Raw genomic sequence first — 23,125 nt, 5'->3', positions numbered from 1 at the left:
CTGTCACCCATTTACCGATCGGTAACGGCCAAAATTGGCCGTTACTGCTCGGTAAATGGCCTCAAACGGCCACCTACATCTAGCCCTATAAGTCAGAATTAAAATCTTCACAAAGCTGCTATTATCAAGACAGAATTACATCTGCTGTAAACTCCACACATGAAATTTTTTATATTGCAAAATCACTTCTGACCCCCAGCACCCCAAAAGACTGTAGATAATCCTCAACTCTGATGTAACCAGTTAACAGATTTTTTTTCTTCTAAAATACAAACCATTCATACATCTTTTCCCTTGGAAAGAGACCAACAGATGGCACCCTCTACTGATTCAATAAAACAACAGGACCTGTTGGAGGAATTCCCCCCATTGGACCAAACCTCCTTAAAAAAGATCTTGACTCATCTTAAATCCGGCTCACCAATAGATCTAGATCCTCTACAATTTTAAATAAGACTAGTAAGACCTTTTCTCCAATCATATTAGACTTGGTCAATGCCTACCTACTCACTGGAATTGCACCTCCGCTGTGGAAAGAGGCGATGGTAAAGGCTCTGTTAAAAAAAACTAATCTGGACCCCGAAGAATGGGCAAAATTACCGGCCCATATCTTTGTTGCCAGGGATAAGTAAAATTGCTGAGAAGCATGTGAGCTCATCCCTCTCTTGATTCCTGGAAAAAAACAGCTTCATCCCTCACAGACAGGTTTCAGATCACTTCAGGGTACAGAGACCGCACTCCTGTCGGTAGTGGAGGAAACCTGAAAAATCCTTGACTGCAGAGGCTGCGCAGCAATTATGTTACTAGACCTGAGCGCAGCCTTCGACACAGTCAACCACCCCCTGTTGATTAGTAGACTTAAAGATGTAGGAGTGACAGGAATGGCACTTAAATGGTTACAGTTTTTTTTAGAAAATAGAGTATTTTCAGTCTTTGAGGATGAAATCTCGTCCAAACAAATGCCACTTACATGTGGAGTTCCTCAGGGATCATCATTGAGTCCCACCTTATATTTATATGAGCACCCTGGCACAAATAATCATTCTCTTTGGGGTACAGATTGTCACTTATGCGGACGACACTCAATTGGTAGTCTCTCTGAATAAAAGTGACAACTCTGGACCAGGCATAACCTCCTGTCTAGAAAAAGTGGTCAGGTGGATGGACACCTCATATCTGAAGCTTAATGGGACAAAAACGGAAATTATGCTCCTTGGCAATTCTGCCCCCCACAATATAGAATAACCCTGGGCGAAGTACTACGCTACTCTCGCGTAGTTTGCGAAGTTTGCGCTACTTCGCACAACGCGAATTGCAAGTAGCACAGTGCAAACACGCGTAGCATAGCGTAGTGCAGCAGTAATATTTTGCTTGCTCGAGGTCCTCAATGTCAAGTTGGTGACCGCAAGCGAGAAAAAATTTCATCCCGGCGAGACTTTTTCATCGTTCTCGATCAGCAACATCAAGTTGCCAATCGCGAGCGTGGAAAATAAACCTCCCGGCGAGATTCTCAACGCGGGAGGTCAGGTTTCTCATTACGAGTGGTCGCGTGTGCTTGCAACCGCTCGCGATGAGAAACTACCAGTCTGCGATGAGAAAGCTGCAGCTAGAGTAGAAATCTACCTGAGCGGCAGAAAATGACCGTTTGCACTGTGCAAGATGCGGTTTGCACTGATTGCACAGTGCGGACAAGGATCCAGCACTGTGCAATCAGTGCGAACAGCATTTTGCACGGTGCACTACGCAGTTCGCGTAGTGTGAAGTGCACTTCACTTAGCTACGTGTAGCGCTACAGTGCGAACTACGCCCAGGGTTAATATAGACTCCTTTTGGCCTAACTGTCTGGGCCCTTCTCATGCTGCGAAAAAGCACATAAAAAGCTTAGGGGTTTTGCTTGACTCTAACCTGGATTTTAAGGAACAAGCCCGGAGAGTAGCAGCCACCTGTTATGCCTTCTGAGGATGATCAGGAAAATCCTTCCTTTATTACCGTTCATGGCTAGAAGGATGAGAGAACTGATTCTCTCACAGATTGACTTTGCTAACGCTCTATACTTAGGAGCCCCACTTTCTACAACCAAAATATTACAGACAGTTCACAATTGTGCAGTCCGGTTGCTCCTAAATGTCCTGAACCTCTCTCAGCCAAACCTGCTCTTGTCTCTCTGCATTGGCTCCCAATTCAGGAGAGGATTCAGTTTAAGGCTATGTGCATTGCATAAAAAGCACTTTCCGGAAACGGATCCCCGATTATTCGTGCGATGATCCATCCCTACCAGCCCAAAAGAACTTTAAGGTCAGAAAGTTAACATCTGATGAGAGTTCCAAAAATTAAACAAATGAGAAGTGGAGGTCGCCTTTTCTCATACAATGTTGCCAAAACTTGAAATCATCTCCCCCTCCACACTCGTTCACAATCAATCTACAAGAATTTTCGTAAGCAGCTAAAAACTCTCCTTTTCCCTTGATACGTCTTGGATCGGGTTTCTGCTTAACTATGACCGCAGGGATGTCTTCAGGTAACCAGGCGCTTTACAAGTGCTACCTCATTCATTCATTCATATACATGAAACAACCACAGCGGAGGCATCACAACTTAACAAGTGAGGTCTCACTTCCTTTCCACCCAGGTGAGCTCCAACTGTAGAATTGATCTGAATGATTGATTGATTAAGCATCATAGGCAACTAAATGGAAGTAGAATGACTGAGTAAGTGGGTTATATATTTATCAAAGAATTTACACCAGCTGAGTACTTAGTGATGACATAATTAGAATGCCTGATTGTGCTAAAATATAAAAACCAGCAACACTAGTAAGTTTTGACTTATGTGGAGATAGCAGTATTAAATGGGCAATCCTCAAGTTATAAAAAAAATGGACTCGACAAGCTTAGGTGAGGCGTTCATGGTTACGCAACACAATGCCTGAATGATGATGCTGATGACTGATGTTTTTCATTCTATATCTAAAAAAATATGGATAATTTTTAATGCCCAGTTTGGTAATGGGCTTGTGTGGGCTACTGCTTAGAAGATTCTGAAGTAAGTTAGTGTTGCTTTCGCCACATCTGCCCCACCAAGTTTGTGATCCATTGATGGTGTAATTTAAGCCACACCTCAATAAATCACAAAGCTCTGGGGAAGAGGGTTAGGGGTTTGATGAATGGATGGATAATGGGATTTGGGAAAAGATTTGATAAAGACAAACACTATAACACAGGGTCAAAATTCATGTGGGCAATAAGCAGCAGCACAACATTCATCATTAGTCTGTTGTTAGAAGGAGACAAAGGAATGAGTATGACAGAGTACAGATGCATGTATTGCAAATAGTCCTGCTGTCCGAGACCCAATTTACCATATATCTAAATGTTCTGTCTTCTTGGTTAGGGACTGAACACACCCACCCACTTCTCTCAGTTAATAATGGATGAATATCCTGAGCAGTTAATGTCCAGAATTATTGAGAACAGTCCACAATCGCAGTCATCCTGAGAGTCTTCTTCAGTTCTTTATTTTCTTTTAATGTAATTCAATGTAATTCAACAAAGGTGACATTTCTAGCCATTCTAGCCAACACATTTTTCGCCTATTTGGGGTAAACCATAGACTTCTTCAACGCTAGATGTATTAAGATAAAGACAAGACCAATATTACATGTCAATATTTCTAAAATACCAAGTTTGACAATAAAACAAGACATAGTTATTGAATATAGAAATCAATTAGCAGAAACCAATACACCAAGATCTATAACAAGGTGAATTAGAAAACAGGGACAACAACACCCACAAGCAGGACATGTAAAGCCACAAGTGTCAACACTAGCAAAGTCGTGAAAAGATCCATATGTGTGAGTGATAAAGAGAGACTCCAACATCAAACTCTAGAGTTTATTGATTAATGGATTTCAAACAATCAAGCGAAGTGAAAAGCAAAGTAACAAAGAAGCAAAAGTTTGAAAGTAAGAGCATAGGTCCCGCATAAACTATTGATGCCAGTAAAAAATGGTGGGACTCACCAAATTCAAAAGGCAGTAAGTTTAAGTCAAGTTGAAAAGTAGCAACAACAAGAATTCAATATCGACATGAGTGGCTCCAAATATAATGAGAAAATACAGGAAAAACGTGACTGCTTTTGTGGAATGCACAATAGAAGCTCGTAGTTATAAGTGATTGATACGAACAATTCCACTATAATATCGTATTCAAAAGGTAACCGTCCAAGGCAAAATAGCCATACTCACATAAAAAAGGGTGGGAAGGTATCATATGTTACTTTTCAGTAACAAGCCACTGGCAAACAGCACTTCTCTTAGTTAATATGATTGTAAAAAGAAACATTTTACTGTATTGCAAAATTGGGTGGTCTGTCTGCATTCTCCTCGGGAATGTCCAGAAGAAATGCTGGCCTATGCTAAAAGCACTCTGACTGGCTACACACAATGGCCACCAGCCGCATGGTCAGAATAACAACATTTAGCAGGAGGCATGGCCACAAACAGAGACGACATGCAGTTCTATGTCAAAAGCTCACTAGCTAGCTACACAAAATGGCTGCCATCCTCATGGGCAGAAAAGAACAACAACCAGCAAGGAGGCATGGCAACAAACAAAGATGTGCAGGCCTATGGGGAAAGCACACTGGCTGGCTACACAAAATGGCCACCATGCACATGGTCAGACAACAAAACCACAAGGAGGCATGACCACAAACAGAGAACACATGCATGCCTATGGCAAAAGCATACTGGCTGGCTACACAAAATGGCCACCAGCCACATGGTCAGAATAACAACTAGCAAGAAGGCATGCCTACAAGCAAATAAGACATGAAGGCCTAAGGGGAAAGCACACTTGCTGGCTACACAAAATGACCGCCAGCCACGTGGTGAGACAACAACAACAACCAGAAAGGAGGCATGGTCACAAACAGAGAAGGCTGCAGGACTATAGCAAATACACACTGGCTGGCTACACAAAATGGCTGCCAGCCACATGGTCAGAACAACAACATCCAGCAAGGAGGCATAGTAACAAACAGAGCAGACATGCAGGCCTATGGGGAAAACACACTGACTAGCCATTCAAAATGGCTGCCAGCCATTTGGTCACTCACAACAAACAGAATGCCTGGAAAACAAATAACACATGCAGGCACTAGGGTGGACACTGACTATACAAAATGGTCCCTGTGCACATGGCATAATGAACAACAAAGATAATGTTGGCCTACACCAAGCACACTTACACTCACACACTGGTCGGACAAAAGAGGGATGGTAACACAGAGGAGACAGCATTCATTTTGCAATGCCAAAGACAAAAATTAACAGGGCAAAATGTTCACATTACCACGCATCCTTCCAAGGCCTTACCTCACCTAAACAATGTTTGCAGGGAAAACAATGTGAAATACCACAAGAAACATATTTTGTATTTTAATCCAAAACCATCCATGGCCTAAATGATGTTTTATTTCAACAGACACCACAGAAACAGTTGTTTTATGCACCCGTGAATAGTACAGGGCCTACTGGCTGGAAGGCCCATTGGCAGACTAGCCCACAACATGAATTAAATCAATATTAAAAATATAGCCAAAAACAGGGATAACATGAAGTAAACTGTGCAACTTCTTTTCCTTTGCAAAAAAGAAAAAGAAAATGCAAAAAAATAATTAGACCCATACTAAACTGTAGGCCACCCACCACAATAAATGTTAAAAATCAAATAAAAGTAAAAATAAATCCAGGTGCATGACCCCAATGAAACAAATAACACCCTTATACACCAGTTTTTCATCTAACTTGTGATATATCAAAAACAAAGTCCTTAAATCCAATGGTATATATGCAGCAGACAAGGAGAGTGATCCTTCCAGCTCCAAATCCCAATGAAAAGTGACCAGGAGAGGGACAAAGCACTGGGAGGAGACTTCTGGACAGGAACAGGAAGTTGGAGTCTCTGGGGCAATTCCTTCTGGTTTGGAAAATAAATGTTTAAAAAAATGGTTTTTCACACAAAAAAACAACTCCAACTGCCATTTTAAGAAGAAAATCCACCCTAAATGCATCTCAGCTGCATTCTCAAGCAGAAAAGCTGCTCAACTACTTCATTTGTGATCAGCACTAAGTATGTTAGATTTGTGCCGTCGTGGCCGGAAGCCGTGCGAATGAGCACAAAGTCTTGCTAGCTGTGTGAGAAGTCTTGCGCATGCTCGCAAGCGGCCCAAGAGTCTTGCCACTAGCGGTTGAGTGTCAAAAAATACTCAAGCATGAACAGAAAAAAAGCCAGAATTCCACAAACTCCGTGAGCGAAGTGAAGTTTACCAGCTGGGCTTAATAAAAACTATTCCACAGAACCACCATTGTCAATAGCGTGGGATGGCCCATTTACAGTGGGACTTCCTCCAATGCCATTTCCACAATTTCTTCTTGTTTTGCCTCCCATGCACAGCCTGGTGGTCCTAGAATAGAAAGATATTCTTCACACGCAGGCAGAAAAATCCCAGTGCAAGAGGAACATTAGGTTTTCAACAACAAATCATTCACTGGAAGTTGATTTTTGGAAATGAAAAAAATGTCAGCGGGTTCATCACAGTCTGACCGGCACTGACAGATTTGTCTGAAAGTGATGGACAGGCAGGGAATTCTAAATTTATTGGGCCACTGGTCCCACAGAGGTGGTCCCTCCATTCAGGCACTTGTCTGTTGGGCCATACAATTTTAACTGAGGGTCTGAGTGACTGAAGACGCAGAAAGTGAGCACTGCACTTGGAGGAAGAGCTAGACTTGAGGGTAGTAGGGACATCATTTAAAATGGTCATTTCCCTAGCTCTAAGCTTTTGATAATAGGACACAGTAACATTTGTGTAACTTCCTTAAGAGGGTAGTATGAAAAATGACTAACAATAATACGAAATAAAGCAAAATTAGGCAAAATGGTGGCTTGAGCTCTTGCCGTTTCTTCCGGATCATTAAGAGTCATGGGAATTGTTTTTTTTTTAATGGCCTCAGGCAAGTCTGTTATCGGAAACTTCCTCCCATCCTCTGGGAGGAAAGGTATTCCAGGGGCTATTCTTTGGAGAGAGACTCTTCTGACTTCATTCCAGACAGTATTTTTATGTTTGGAACCAACTTGCATACCAATGAAGTCTTGGCATTAAAACTATGAATATATTCCTCATGTGCTGGAAAAAAAGACTTAATCCGGTATGTCTCATTTTGTAATCCATTGACAACTCCCTGGCTGGGCGTCAAGGGCATCATTTAGAGAGATTCAGGGGGTGTAAATGTGAAATGTCCCAATTAAAAAAGCAATGCGCTGCTGCAGGGTGGGTGGGTGAGATGACCAAGGTTTGTGATGGATTGTTTCCATGAGGAGCAGGGACTGTACTAATTTGCATTAGGTGGACCTCTGTCTAGAGTGGCAGAGTGGGCTATTAGTGGTTTGGAATGCGACCCAGAGCAATTTCCACTGGTTAAACGATTTGCAAGCATTCATTCCATCACCTTCAGGTGTTTGATCAATAGCATTCCAGGAAACTTGACACTGGCAGAGCTTTCATAGCCTATTGTCAAAATACAGTACTCCCTGTAAATACTAAAAGTTCCTAGGACAGGGAAAATACAAATATGAAGTGTAACATTCCTAGGCAACAAAAAGGCAATATTCACATATCAAGCCCGATGTACAAGACTTTGATAACCATTTAGACTCAGTGTTCAACAGATTTAAAACTTTCATTTTATTGATATAATTTCATATATAAAATTTTAAAATTGTAACACAAACATAAATCACTAGACAATAATAGTACCGCATAATGGACACTGTAAAACTGTGTGAAATTATAAAAAAAACAGTTATTACAAAAAATTTTGACAAACAACAATATTGTTATGGCATGACAAACAACAGACAATATTAATGATCTTGTTGATATGAACAGAAGTGGCTAAATAATGAAAGATCTTGAATTTCTCAAAAAGGGGTTGTAAATGTGTAATGTCCCAACTGAAAATCCAATGGGGGCAAGATGGCAGCCGCTCTGGACGGCTGAGCAGCAGTGCGACTGAAGAGATGCCGGCAGATGAAATGACCCGCATTACTTGCATCGGAGGTTAATACCTGCACCTAGCTAATGTTTCCTGCAGTCTGAGAAGGATTAGCCCCGAAAGGAAATAACGGAGTTTTCGGAACACGCTGGATGCTGGATGCTGTATGCCTCTTACCTGTGATCGCTCGTTCAGGCGGCTCCTACGGGAGCTGGCACAGACAGCGAGGAGGGCTGCGTCAGGAGGCGTAACAGAGGGAGGTCTGATCGCCGAGCTAGCGGAGTTCGCCGACTGGAAGCGGAGTCTGCGAGGAGGGCGGCGCTTTCTCTACCGGTCCCGGCAGCAGCTTCAGAGAGTAAAGAGGAAAACGAGCCCCCAGGAGGAATTAAAGCCTGAAGGATTACGGAGCAAGCTGGAAGCTCCTAAAGAAGAGGAGGGAAGCGATCAGGACTCTAAAGCTGCGGGTAAGGCGCAATTTGGGGTTAAAGAGAGGAGAAAATTGATTATGGCTCCTAAAATGAGTGCAGCAGCTAAAGCGGCTGCAAAAAGGAAAGCTGCTGCAGAGCAGGCAGAGCTGTCATTGGAAAAAGGGGGAGATGGAATAAAAAGGAAAAATCAAAGCCCAATATCCCCAGGTAAAAAAGCAGCACAGCAAGGAGTGGTGAAAGCTAGTCATGGTACTACCCCAATTTCGAACATCTTTCAAAAGATAAGGAAAGACAAGGAGATTATTGGCGATGCGCTGGAGGACTCAGAAGCAGGGGCCACAGAGAAAGATAACTTGAAGGAGGAAATGACGGGCGAACAGGACTTAGCTCTACAGAGTCAGTTGATGGGCTCCATAAATAAAGAGGAGGGCGGTAATGTGCTGCTACACGGAATGGAGAATACTGAAAATCCTGAAAACCCTATTCAATCTTTATCCCAACCTGAGCCTAATATATGTACTATGCCGGTGCTAGACCAAGTCACTGAAATCCCAATTCAGGAGCTGGAGGGGGGATTGGAGCAGGAGCAGGAGCAGGAGCTCAAGGAGAATGCAGAAACTGCAGAGAATGCAGAAAACTCTGAAGATAAAAAAGAGGCTCCTAGCGAGGCCTTCTTCTCACTCTCAGAGGGAGGGGAATGGTCGGATGAAGATGAAGGCAGCTTGGACCGAGAGGACAGTGGCTCTGCCTCAGAAAGTGATCCTGATAGGGAAGAGGTTTTACCCTCAACATCAGCTGGAAAATCTAGTATAGGGCCTGGAGTATGCGGTCAGAGACATGATCAGCCTCAGCGTAATCCGCTAATAGAGAGCCCTGGTGGAGAGTTAGCACAGATGTCACTGCTGGAGGTAATACATCAAGAAATATTGGCGCACAGAGAAGAGGCTCGACAAGAGAGCCGTAAATCACAAGCAGCAGCCAGGAAAATACAAGGAGCGGTAAGAAAATTGGCAAGAGTATGTACGAACCTGGGAGAACGGGTGACTAATCTTGAGGAAAGAATTGTGACGACAGAATCAGAAACGACAACTACCTCGCACAAAATGGTTCAGCAAGGCGAGCAGCTGATTGACGTGCAGTGGAAGCTAGAGGCGTTGGAAAACAGAGCGAGACAAAATAATCTACGTATTCTTGGAATACCGGAGGGGTCAGAAAATACGGACACAAGAGCCTTCGTAATAAAACTTTTTGAGCATGCTTTCACTGAATTGAAGGGGTGGGATTGGGCGAAGGAGATACAGAGGGCACATCGTACCCCCGCTAGAGTTCATAAAAATGCTAAAGAGGGAGACAAACCCAGAGCGATTTTAATCTTTCTGGGTAATTTTAATCTGAAACAGGCAATTTCAGAAAAAGCAAGACCGGATTCAAAAAAGAATATTGATGGCTTTTCTTTCTTTGTCCGGCCGGATTTTTGTCATGTCACAGTGGAGAGACGTTGGCGACTCAGACAGATGATAAAACCATTCCAGGACAAGGGCTTATCTAATTAATCCGGCACAACTCAAAGTAATTAATGGTGGTAGAACCTTGTATTTTTCCTCGGAGATCAAAGCAAAAGAGTATCTCGATTCTCAAAGCTCTTAGATTGTATTTTGCACATTGGATGTATAATGGTTGTATTATGGATGTGACTAGATAGAGTTGTGCAGGGTGTTGGAGTTGGTGCTGGTGCTGGTGTAGGTGGCACATAGGTTTAAGGAGGTAAACGGGTCTACGGGTTCATGATGGTTAATATTGAATCTCTTCAGTTAGTACTGCAAACCATCACATGCACAGACCACTGGGTCTGAGCGCCTCTGAAAAGGGGAGGAAGGGGAGGAGGGGGGGAAGGGGTGAGAGGGGCAAAAGCGTTGAAGGGGAGGAAGGGTGGAGCTGGGGGTTCAAGGGGAGGGCAGGGGGGGTGGAGGTGGGGGGGGAAAAGGGGGAAAAAAGCATTGAGATGAAAAAGGGCCAAATACCGGTTTGTGATGGATGCGATAGATGTATGGATACAATCAGGTTGGAGTTAAAAAAAGATAATAATGTCAGACATTAGGATATGCACTATTAATGTAGGGGGCTTAAATGACTGGAAGAAGAGACAGAGACTAAGTCAATTCGTGAAGTTTAATAATATTGATGTAGCTTGTATCCAAGAAACACATTTACCCTGGGCTAAAAGGAATTTATTGAATATCCCCGGTTATAATCTACTAGGCTGCTCGTCCCAAACATCCACTACAAGAGGGGTTGCCATTATGGGGAAACGCAATCTGGGGGGAGTGAGACGCACCAAAACAGATGGTTCAGGTAGATGGGCCTTGGCTGAGCTGGAGCTTGGCATTACTTTGGGTGTAATATATGGTGCAAATGATGATGACCCAGAAGTGTTCGATTTGATGGAGGAGGAACTGGCTAACTGGGGTACCCCTGTAGTGTTATGTGGCGATCTAAACATTTCGGTAAATTGGGGTCAAATAGGCAATTACAAGGGACGTAAACAGAAGGTATATAGAGCATTAAGCTCTCTTATAATGTCGCATGGTTTTTCTGATGTATGGTCGGAAAAAGTTATTGGAGACCCAGGATACACATACTTTTCATTTCCAGCTCAGAAATTTTCTAAGTTAGATTATTTTTTTATCTCTACGGGTGAATTAGGGAAGGTTAAAATTACCAAATTGCCAAGATTAGTCTCAGATCATAACCCCTTGATATTGACATACAGAGTATGTAATGTAGCTAAAAAGACAACTAAATGGACTTTTGAAAAGAAACTTCTAAACGATGACAGATTTGTTACACATATAAAACAGTGGGCAAAGGAGTTTTTTGAAATAAATAGATATAGCTCGTCCAGGAATGGTGTTTGGGAAACTTTTAAAGCAGCTTTAAGGGGGGAAATCATTAGCTGCTCCGCAAGACTAAGAAAGGAGGACAGAAAGAAACTTGAAACGCTCCTCTTAGAGCTAACAGAATCAGAAAATCGGCATATAGAAGAAATAAGATTAGGTAATGATGGGAGGGAAACAGCTAAAAGTATTGCGCTGATTAAAGGGGATGCTCTAAGAATATTTACGCAAAAAGAGACCAGAGAATACCAGACCTCGCGAGCTAAAAGATATGAGACAGGAGAGCAAGCTGGCAGGGTGTTGGCATTGCGTATAAGGCAAGATCTCAATAAGAATAATATAAAGAAGCTTGAAGAGAATGGAATAGTTTACACTGAACCAAGTGAGATAATGGGGGTCTTTCAAAGATTTTACCAAAATTTATATGATCAAGAGGCCAGTCAGATACCATCTAGACTAGATTTCGGAACTCCTTATCCAGTTTTAGAAGAAAGGGATATAGAGCAGCTGGAGAAAGATATATCCCCTGAGGAGATCAGAGTTGCGCTACAAGAACTTGCGGCAGGTAAAGCTGCAGGCCCAGACGGGATACCTATTGAGGTATATAAAACTCTAGGGGAGGAATTATTGCCTATAATTCTAGATCTTTTTAATGGAATAGTTTGTTCAGGGAAGATTCCAGATTCATGGAAACAGACTAATATCGTGGTCTTCCATAAAAAAGGTAAACCGGAAGATAATCCAGGCTCTTATAGGCCTATATCTTTGATAAATGCAGACACTAAACTGTATTCAAAGGTGTGGGCTAAGAGGATGGGAGGAGTCATTGGACAACTCGTCTCTCCTTGGCAGCATGGGTTTGTCCCGGGAAGGGGTACGACGGACCACATCTCGCGGGCAATTTCTATGTTCGATGCGTCGGCTGCCACGGGGAGGGAGATGGCCATGATTCTCCTGGACGCTGAAAAAGCCTTCGATCGAGTAGTCTGGAAATTCTTATGGGAGGTTTTGCTCAGTAGAGGGTTTGGAGGAAAATGTTTGAAAGCTATAAAAGCCATGTATGAAGATCCAGTAGCCCGAATTACAACTATGGGGCTACAGTCAGATGAAGTGGCAATTAGGAGAGGGACGCGCCAGGGGTGTCCCTGTTCCCCTATACTTTTCGCGCTGTACATAGATCCACTAATTAGAAAAATTCTGGCTTCAGATCAAATCTCTCTGGTTAAACTCAATGGTCATGCCACTAAAATATTGGCCTATGCAGATGACTTGGCGATAACAACTACCAATCCACAGATGGCCATGACAGAATTGATTCAATTAGCTAAAACTTTTGGGTCTCAATCGGGGTACAAGTTAAATGAAGGAAAAACTATAATAATTAGCACTAAGAGTATATATAAGGCTGATCGAAGTTATGTGGATTCTGCAGTTTATCTGGGGGTGAGGATTAATGCGAATGTGGAGAAAATTGTACAAGAGAACTATGTACCCTTGATAACATCAATAGATAAAGAGCTGAGAAGAATAGACATCCTACACCTATCAATAATCGGTAGAGTGAACGTTTTGAAGATGTCTATGTTTCCAAAAATTTTGTATCTTTTCCGGGCCATACCTTTACTGATAGATGAGAGTGTATTTAGGAAATTGGAAGCGGTTTTCTCACAATTTCTATGGCAATATGGGAAAATTCGAAGATCTTTAGCTAGACTATCAGCTCCATTGGAAGGTGGGGGTTTGACGGCACCAAACTTGAGATTATATCATTGGGTCTGTCTATTACTTCAAATGAATGTTCTGTTTAAATATGATGATAGTGATGTCTTAAATATATTAGATAGAACTCCAACAATATATGAATTATTAGTTGGTAGAAAAGCAGTGGGTCTGTTTACTCGAGAAATAAACTGTAGATATTTTAAAAGGAGTGGGAGCAGACTGATGATGAGTGCCTGGGGTTTATGGAAAGCATTAAAGAGATATTTGAAGATTCCGAAAATTAATTGTATTATAGATATTTGGCATGCAAAACCTTTTGAGCATCTAGGGCAGAATAGAAATAGTAAGCGATGGAAGGAAGCGGGGATTAAGTGTCTGGGTGATGTTATGGTAGAGGATGAAATTTTGGGCTTTGATGTGCTTCAACAAAAATTTGGTATACCAACTAACCAATGGTTCCTATATAGACAGCTAGAAGAAACAGTGAAGGCTGTTAGACCTAGGATTCGGATTCAGGAGCTCAACCCAATTCTGAAATATGTGAGGAATGGTGGTAAGAAGATAAAAACTGGCTACAGCTATCTTCTTCAGGGCTTGGGGGATGATATTGGTCGAGTGGAATCAGACTGGGCGGAAAGAATTAATGATCCAGATGTGGATATTGATTATGTTCTTGCAATGAATAAAAAGGTGTTAAGAGCTTCGAATTTAAAAGCACAGCATTATAAAACTATTTTTAATTTATATTATACACCTGCCAAACTGTATAAATGGGGTAAGAGGGATAATGATAGATGCCCCAGGTGTGATCAAGGACCAGCAGACCTACCTCATATGTTTTATAAATGCCAGAATTTGAATCCGGTCATTATGGAAATTGAAAGATTTGTAACAGGGTTGTTAGAGGAACAGATCACCTTATCCCCTACTATGGTTTTGATCGGTAGGGATGCTAGTCTAAGGCTAGAGTATGAAGCGGAAGCCTTTATCTTCATCTCCATGGCTGTTCTGAGGATTTTAATCTCGGCTGGATGGAAAGATCCGGTAGCCCCCACCTTCCAGTTGTGGATAACTAAACTGCTGGGAATACACAATAGTGAGGAATGTCTGTACGAGTTTAAAGGAAGAAGAATGAGGGAATTGGGTTTGAAGATATGGGCCCCGCTAAAGAAATGGAGAGAAAATAGATGAGTAAGAATGTAAGGATCATAATGATGAGATTTAAGTTATTATTTATATGTTAGTCGCATGTCTTATCGTCTGATTAAGTTGAACTTTTTTGACTGTTTATATTTTGTTGTTTTGTGTACTTTTTCTGTATATCTGAATTGTATTTTGGTAAGCTATGTATGTATGTATTTTTCTTTTGTTGCCCTGAATCTTCTCAATAAAAAAAAAACAGACTGAAAATCCAATGGGCTGTTGCTGGGTGGGCGGGGGTGAAATGACCAAGGTTTGGGATGGATTGTTTCTATGAGCAGCAGGGACTGTACTAATTTGCATTAGGTGGACCTCTGTCTAGAGTGGTACAGTGGGCTACAAATAGTGGTTTGGAATGTGACCACTGGTTAAACTATTTGCAAGCATTCATTCCATCACCTTCGGGTGTTTGATTAGCCTTCCAGGAAACTTGATACTGACATAGCTTTCAAAGCCAACCGCTGCCATGGTTTGTGATATCCAAAAAGAAGAAAATTTGCACCCATTCAAGGAGTACTTCTGGGGTGCATATTTACTACTTTTTTGGTGAACCAGCCACTATATATATTTTAGATCTAAAACCCTTAAAAAACAAGCCAAAGTTCAAATTAAAACGAGAATGACCAGAAAAACCAACACAGATATAGCAGACCCAACTCAGGGCCAACAGATTCAACTAACAAACCAAGAATGCATTTGAGGGGTGTCACACCTCAAACACTCTGCTGAAACTGCGCTTGTGCGGGTCCTACCTCGCCCTGGTAGTTCTTCCTGGAAACCCATCACTACAGTCCTGTACAACGCAATGGCCTGGAGTCCCTGTCCTTGGATCACCTATTTTAAATGGATTTTCACCTCAAGCACTCCTTGCCATCTTTGCTACGAGAAACCTTGGTGGTAGCATTGTTAAATCAGTGCAAAAGACTGATGGTCCCATGCAATCCGATCAGAAGCTGAGCTACTGTTCTGTCTTGGCTCTAAGTCTTGATAACATTTGGCATGTATATCATGCAACAAATATAATGTAAAAATATGATACAATCTCTTCAAAATCAAAATAACGAATATTTCTTTATCACGTGGAAGAATTTCAACTTAGTACATCAGATTATACCACTGCATAGAAAGACATTTTATAAACATGATGTTTAGAAACATTTGTGGGTCATCTCCCAACCAGGAAGTCTTTAGTGTACCAAGAGGCAAGTCAGCACAAGTATAAGAGGTGCTTGTGCAGCTCACATCCTGAACTCAAGAATTTAAAAGCGCACGCATACGTGATGATAAAGAAAAACGAGGCTCTCTGAAAGGGAATATGTGCCTAGGATCACACAATTTGGATAAGCAGGGAAGCTGGTGTTGATTCCAGGTTATACAGATTAATATTTTGAATTCAGCCATATATGCATCTAAATCTCTCTCATGTTTACATTTCAGGTCCCTGTTTTGTCTTTCATTCCTGGCTCACTACTTGGAAAAAGGACACAAAGATAACAGACCCAACTCAGGGCCCCAGACCCAACTCAGGGCCCCAGACCCAACTGCCAAGCCAAGAATGCATTTATTTGGGGGGTCTCACACTTCAAACACCCTCCCCAACCTGAAGCTATGCCCCTGCTAGGAGTTTTGTTTTTGGAAAACAAAAAAATGTCAGCTAATCCATTGTGACAGCATGGCAGGTTGGTGCTATGAAGTTTTGCAGAAAGTGCTTCCGCAGAGTCGGTGTGAGCACTTTCCGCACCAATTCCCCACCAAGCATTGGAAAGCTTTAAACTGTGTGGGCTGGCCACCGCTTGCTTAGCAATGGTGGTACCTTCAATGCTTTGTACTTAACAGTGGACCTGCCCAATACCACACAAAAAAGAACAAGTCTATTGGAGCCCATCTCAAACATTGAACGTGCATAAATCTAACTAACTCTTTTAAAAACAAGCATCGCTTTTTTTTGTTTTTTTTTAAACAGAGTTTTATATAGCACAAACTTCACCCGCAGGTATCGGGTATCTAAGCCCTTTACACGAGAACCAGTTGCAGTACATGAGAACAACATCTTTTTTTTGTTAGGCACAGGTAGATTAAGTGATTTGCCCAGAATGGCAGGATGTTCAACGTCATTGCCGAGACTCAAACCCTGTTCCCCAGATTTGAGGTCAACTCCTTTCCTCATAGCATAATATATTTTGCTTGTTTTTGCAATGAAATATTTTTCTGAGACAGACTACCCATTCACAGTGGTATTCAACATTGCATGTGTGGTAAAAATTGTGGTGTATGTTTTAACACTATGCTAGTGGTTTCGAAGTCTGCACGTGCAATAAGATGAGATGGATAAAATACAAGCAAACTATATAATGAGGCAAATTTGGTTTGCAATATGCAATAAATAATAAAGGCTATGTATATTTGACTCAAAAAGCATATTGTGCATTTTTCTCATAGGTAACCAAAATGAATACAATGGGGCTTCTAGCATTAACTGTACCCTTTTGTTTTGTTATTCTACATTGGTCAGAAAATGTAACCTTTATAAATAATAAAAATGACATTTAATTTGTTCATTAAGAAAACTGTACAAAAGAAAGACACTGTCTTGTTTAGTTGAGTTGGTGTCTCAAACTGCCTAAGATACCACATGAAGCTGAATATCCTGCACAGTGCAGATCATATCTGCAGGCCTAATGGCTGCACAATACAAATATGGCTGCTATGTTAAAATTGTCAGTGAAATGTAATGGCCTCCTTCGGCAATATTGTGAATGATCAACTAAGTTTTGTGGACTTCTTTGGCATTATTACGCTCTATGAATGAGTTGTCAAGGCTTCATCGACAATTCTGATAAGTGCGTTTTGATCACCGCTGGTCATTCTCTGATCTGCCAATGAGTTGTTGTGACTGTTAGTGGCAAAAGGCACCCGGATTAATGATTAGACACTGACACCTAGAAAAGGTTTACAGACGCTCCTAATGTTATTTGTGTGGTGAACAGACAACTAATGAGTGAAGTATCAAGAGATTTATTTGCCATACAAAGAGAAAGAGTTACCTCAAATAGGTGTAGAGGAGTGGCATGTTTGTGATAGACAAGTAGAGGGCGTTTCTCTAAGAGGGAAGAGATAATGGTGGCTATTGTGTGTAGGGGGTCAGAAGTTTCAATAATAGGTGCTGGGCTAGGACAACGCATAACTGATGTTGGGAGATGGATGCCTATAACTGATGTTGGGAACAGATATTGAAATACAAAGGCATATGAACTTCCTCTGAAATGCAGGCCATCAATTGGCTGTTGAAGCTGGCAGAGGATAGCTTTACAGCCCAAAAAGTCCTTACTCCCATTTGTCGGACATACTATGTGGGTGATGATGTTTCTTGCAACAACGCCCATGAGCACATTGTCAGCCTGAAGTTCAGGCAGTGGTGTAGGCAGGTCTGACAAGTAAAGGTAGGCTTCCACTACTTAGTTCACTTCTGCCACGTGTGATATGTAAATGAGTAAACCTGATTACTTAATTGCCCCTTTGATATTTTGGTTCTAGGCTTCTCCTGGATCTGGACAGAGAACTCACTGCTGCTCTCCTTCTGCGACTGAGGCTCCTGCAACTCACCATCAACATCCGCCTCTGATAGACTCTGGACATGCTCAAAGAACTAGCCCAGAGGACACTGACCAACCAAGGATGACCACTGCAGATAAAGATCCTGGTTCATCCGGGAGAAACATCTCGCTGTCTAATGAACAACCACTTTCATTAAATGGACTCTCAAAACTTTTTCTTAGAAAATTGCAACTGGCCTTTGAAATTTGCCATTTGCCACCCTTATATCACACTCCCACCCTGCTGTGAAAATCACTCACTGACCTTTGACATTTCTCCTTTGCAATACTATAGATTTGTTTGCAGACCCATTGTGGAACTCATATTCATTAAAGGATCAGCACATGATGCGTGGATTGCAGGAGATTTTTTTACAAATGCATCTAGAAAGGTGAGTGAGTGCGATGCTATAGTATGTTGGGAACTCGGAACTGGTGCATGACCAGCTTTCAACTAGTCACCCTTAAGGGAGCACACAGCAGACGACTTTCTCCATACCATGCTTTGGACAATTTTGAGTTGAACGGCTGACATGTTCCATTGTCATATCACTTTCTGGCAAATTCATCAGGGCACAGGGACCTTCTTGCCGCATGATCCGGTGCACTTTTAAGGTTGAAGGAGGTCCTCTAGCCCTGATAAATTTTCCAGAAACTGATATGGCAGCGAAACATGTCAGCCGTTCTACTTACAATTGTCTAAAGCAGGGTGTGGTTTTAATTATGAGTGCAGGCACTACAAATTAAAGACATATGCAGAGTGCTTTTCAGCAACTTTTTAAACTTTTTTGTGCTTGTGAAGAAGAAATTCACCTCCCTTTTGCAGGGATTCATAGGGAGCTCTTGAGATGTACCCCATACACAAAGAATAGTGTTTAAGTTGCACTCATCTAAGATACTTCCACACATGTTTTGGGTGATGGTTTCTAACCCTAAAATTGGAAAGTGCTGATGATGAGAGAGTGAACAATTTGGCGAGAACCTTCTAATCACTCCCTGGCGGTTGCTTATGTGAGGCACTTCCTATAATCACACATCTTTTCTTCATTGATATATGTTTCATCACAATGCACTTGGCCTGTTTTACAATTGTGTTAAAAGAACACATAATGGGTGGGTTCATGGGTATATACATGAACTTTCCCAGCTTGAAATCGAGTAGTGGGATACCCAATAATCATTAACTTGATATGTAATGTGCGACAAGGGCTTTACTGTGTGTTACTTATACACCTTTTCTATACATGTCACATGTAGGGACAGTTCTGAGCAAAGGTTTTCTCAGCTCTTAGGCTTAGTCTAAAGGTCATTATAGATCCAGAAGCTTGTTTGGCACTCTTTGAGCTCTTTAGAAAGAGTCAGGGTACTGGTACTGGCAAGTGTTGACCGGTGTTTATAGTGATAACTTCTTTAACCCCTCCCACGCTTATGACAGAACCGTTCCCTCATGGCCCTCGGGTGGGCTATGCTGGTGACGGAGCCGTTCCATCATGGCCCACCGACGCCCCTGCGCAGCGCTGATTTTGCGCCTGCGTTGACGTTCTAAAGAACGGGCGGGGCCATGACGGAACCGCTCCGTCACAAGCACAGCCCACCCGAGGGCCATGACGGAGCGGTTCCGTCATAAGCATCGGAGCGCCGCGCGGCCGCCCCACCACCTTAGCGCTGCTGCGGAATTGCAGCCGCAGCGAAAGGGTTAATTGCTCACTCATTGATTTTGAGGAGTGGAAAACATCTAGGGTTCCAACATACCAAGATTGGTTCAATAAAATATGTAGGACAAAAATGTTTGAGGAGGCATGCGCAAGATGGGTTTGGGGGATTAAAAAGATTCAATGCTTCTTGCCAGTTGTTGGAGTTAATAGAAAAGGCAGGCCCTGACTCGGGAGCTGAGCAATTGTTTATTGCATAAGTGCAATTCAACAGCTACCACCGATCAGCAAGTTTCTAAATAAGGATAGGCAGGAATGACGTGTACATTTGAATATATTGTTTTATGGTTGTGTCATTCCTCTATCTCCTGATTGGGAGCCGGGGAGCATAGGGCCACTCTTGGTATTAAGAGCTGTGTTTTTGATCAAACTAACTCAAGCAACTTGTTATTATTACTCATTGCTTCCATGTGTATACTGTATACTTTTCTGTTCACTGGCTCAATGAAGTAAATTCACAAATAGTTATTCACTGAGGCCCGATGGCACTTTATTGATTGCTGCTGTTATAGTTGTACTTTATTTTTCTTCTTATCACTGAATGAACGAAGCAATGGTATAATTGGAAATTTAATGTGGCACAATGGTATTTTACTGCTACTATGCATTTCATTATTGTCGTATAACGGATCAACTAACCTAAATTATATGATTGACTGTCTACCTTCTTTTTAGGTTGAGCCTAGCGCAGCGCGCATGCGCTGCACTAAGAAAAAGACCTTTTGGAATCGCTCTGGCCTTTTCACACGCTTGTGCATGTTAAAAGGCCTACGGCTTGCGGCTACAGGCAGCTTTCACTTTTGCCGCTACTTGGCCTCACACACACCACTCGCGGGACGCTGCAGCTGCTTCCTCTTTTGCCGCCACGTGCCTGTGCTTGTTTTTTTTTGTCACTGCTCTGAGTGGCTTCTTTGTATCACCCTGACTGCATGCTTGTTTTTTAATGTGGTGAATACTCACTGCCATCTAGTGACCATGTTTTATTGTGAAAAGCTTCATTTTTCCAGTAGGTTCATAAAGGATCACTGCCGGTCTCTTGTTTACTTCAGGTGCAGTGTTATTATTTTGATCCACTCTTTCCCCACTTGTTTTAATTTTGTACGAGCAATTCTCAACCTCTCATTTTTTGCCACTAGAAAGTGTTTATTATGGGATCGGTTTCAGCATGATTTCTTAATTGATCTGCCTTTGTTTCCCAAAAGCACTGCCGCCTACACAATGCTCTGTCTTTTTGTAATTCCATGGCCATTTTTCAATGTTTAGAAGGGCTGGTTTAGCACCTGCGGTGCAATGAAATATGTCAAGGAATTGTCAAAAGAAATTGTTTTCAGAAAAAAAGCTCCGCCTAATCAGCTGCAGTAAACAGGCCTTTTACTGTGGTGTAGAATTCCGACTCAGCCAGGTTTGACATGAGTCACTTAAGGGTTGGCTGTGTTGGTAATGAGAACTTGCGGGGAGAGGCAGCTCTGTGCTCATAAATCAGGCCCCAGCAAAGCACTCGGAACAGGAAAGAAAAAACAATAAAGTATATTTTCCTAGTCTGTTTTACAGTCTAGAATGTAAATGTCAGGCACTGTGGGTTGTAGGCTCCTGTCATACAGTCGTGAAGAAAAGCTGCTTAAGGCAGGAGAAAAAAAGGTCTATTGCAGCATGGATTAGGACATTTTGCTGCACAATAACTAAATTGTACTTCTAACTATTGCGTTTTTTTGCTGCATATTTGTAACCCTTACCTTTTCGTATTTCTGGCTTATGATTTAAGAAGTAGTGCAAAATCCTTAAGTGTACGTTTCTTAGATGTGCATTAAAGAATTGTTTGCTAACAAAGGAGAGAAGAGCTGCGCCATTCAGCTCCTACATGTCTGATGATCAGGCTTAAATTTGACTTTTTTTATATTATAAGTTACTAACATGTTAGGGGAGATGCCTGCACATATTACTTAGGAATTTGGCACAGGCAGCAAGAAAGCTGTGGCAAGGATTTTTTTTGAAAAAATCAATCTGTTTTTAGTATGTACAAAACGTTTTAAAATCTAAAACTTTGCTGGGAACGTCCTGGCGTATTCTCTGCTGTCTCGTCTGACAGCTTCTACTGTCTGGCAACATCTAGTAATCAAAGTAATACATAAACAAGCATTGGCATAGCCAATAGGTCTCGCCTTTGTGACCTTATAAGTGTTTAGCCATGCAACAGTTGTTGCACCAAGGATATTGTGCTGCATAACTAAATACTTAGAAGGTCCCAAAGGTGAGACCTATTGGCTATACCAATGCTTTTTTATATTCGTAAGGCGTCTTCACATTTGTGCCATTGCTTTATAAATATTTTCAGCCACTTGTACTGTATTTTTTCTATATATATTTAATCCTGCGATTCTGCTCAATAAAAATACATATTTTTAAAAAGTGCTATGAGTACAAAAGCAGTGAGCAGGGCTTAACTTTGCTGAAAGTACCGGCAGAGTGAGTAGGGCTTGGAATTGCTTAAAATGCATGCAGAAGGAGCAGATTCATGAAGTACGATGAGTAGAGGTTTTGAGCACGGGTGCATTGTGCTGAAAGTACAGACAGAGTGATCAGGGTCTGGAAGTGCTGAAAGTACTGGCAAAGAGATCAGGGTATGTAAGTGCTTAAAGTACATTCTAAAGGAGCAGGTCCATGAAGTCCCATGAGTACAAACAGTGAGAAAGGCTGCTAGTAGCTGAAACTACAAGCAGAGTAATTGAGGCCATATAGCGCTAACAAACTGACGCAGGAAGCAGGGCAAGACTAAGACCCAGTGTGTTGAAGGCTGCAGAGGAAAAGGCAGACAGTGAAGCGTAACAAAGTTCTTGGAGTATATGATTAAGGAGCAAATAAAGGAGGGGTTTTGATCAAAGTGTGAGTTCAAGGCTCAGTGGAACGTTTCTGAGAGTTCTGGTAATAGACATAGTAATCATACACAGAACTGATGGGGAGTCCATGGTCATACAACCTGGAGTCAGACTAGCTAGGTGATGGAGCAAGGTTTCATATGTAAAGAAACTTGCTTGGATTCAATCCGCTCGAAATAGCATGTAATTTATTAACCAACATGTTTATGAATACTAAAACCACACTACACCACATTTCTAGTATCTAGGGGAAGCTTTTCTATGTGCTTTTACTAACAGTAATCCGAGTGTATTAACATGGCCGCTGAAAACGCGGGAACTCTTTAACGCATGCATCTGCCACATTTACGTAGTGTGACGTATCTTTCGCTTTTGGTGGGAATTCTTGCAACTGCGCATTAGTATTAAAGACGGCCGCTTCATGTCTCACATACTAATGCACATGCTCCTGCTTGAACTAAACTTTGGTCTTCCTGCTTAACTATTAATGCTATAGTTAAATTAAAGTAATGGGGTTAGAGGAGAAATAAGTGGTATACAGTGCATTCATTTATTTTCGCATTTTACTTTATTAATAGCTCGTATTTAGGCCCGAAGGGTGATTTTAATGCCATATTGAATTCCCTTTGCGTATGTGCCAGGA

The 23,125-nt window shown here is 41.8% G+C and overlaps 1 protein-coding gene across 1 annotated transcript in view; it reads left to right on the top strand.

Moving 5' to 3' along the window:
- LOC147733077 (uromodulin-like) overlaps positions 1 to 18,246 on the top strand; it is an 84,972-nt gene extending 66,726 nt beyond the window's left edge. Inside the window, exon 8 of the mRNA XM_086958918.1 lies at positions 17,839 to 18,246. The gene's annotated coding sequence lies outside the window, so the exon portion shown is untranslated. The remainder of the gene's footprint in view (positions 1 to 17,838) is intronic.
- The last annotated feature ends 4,879 nt before the right edge of the window (positions 18,247 to 23,125 follow it).

Source organism: Lissotriton vulgaris, chromosome 2_1 (genome assembly GCF_964263255.1).
Source record: "Lissotriton vulgaris chromosome 2_1, aLisVul1.2, whole genome shotgun sequence".
NCBI lineage: Eukaryota > Metazoa > Chordata > Amphibia > Caudata > Salamandridae > Lissotriton > Lissotriton vulgaris.
The sequence above is the reverse complement of the archived record's forward strand: the minus strand, read 5'-3'. Positions and strand labels throughout refer to the sequence as shown.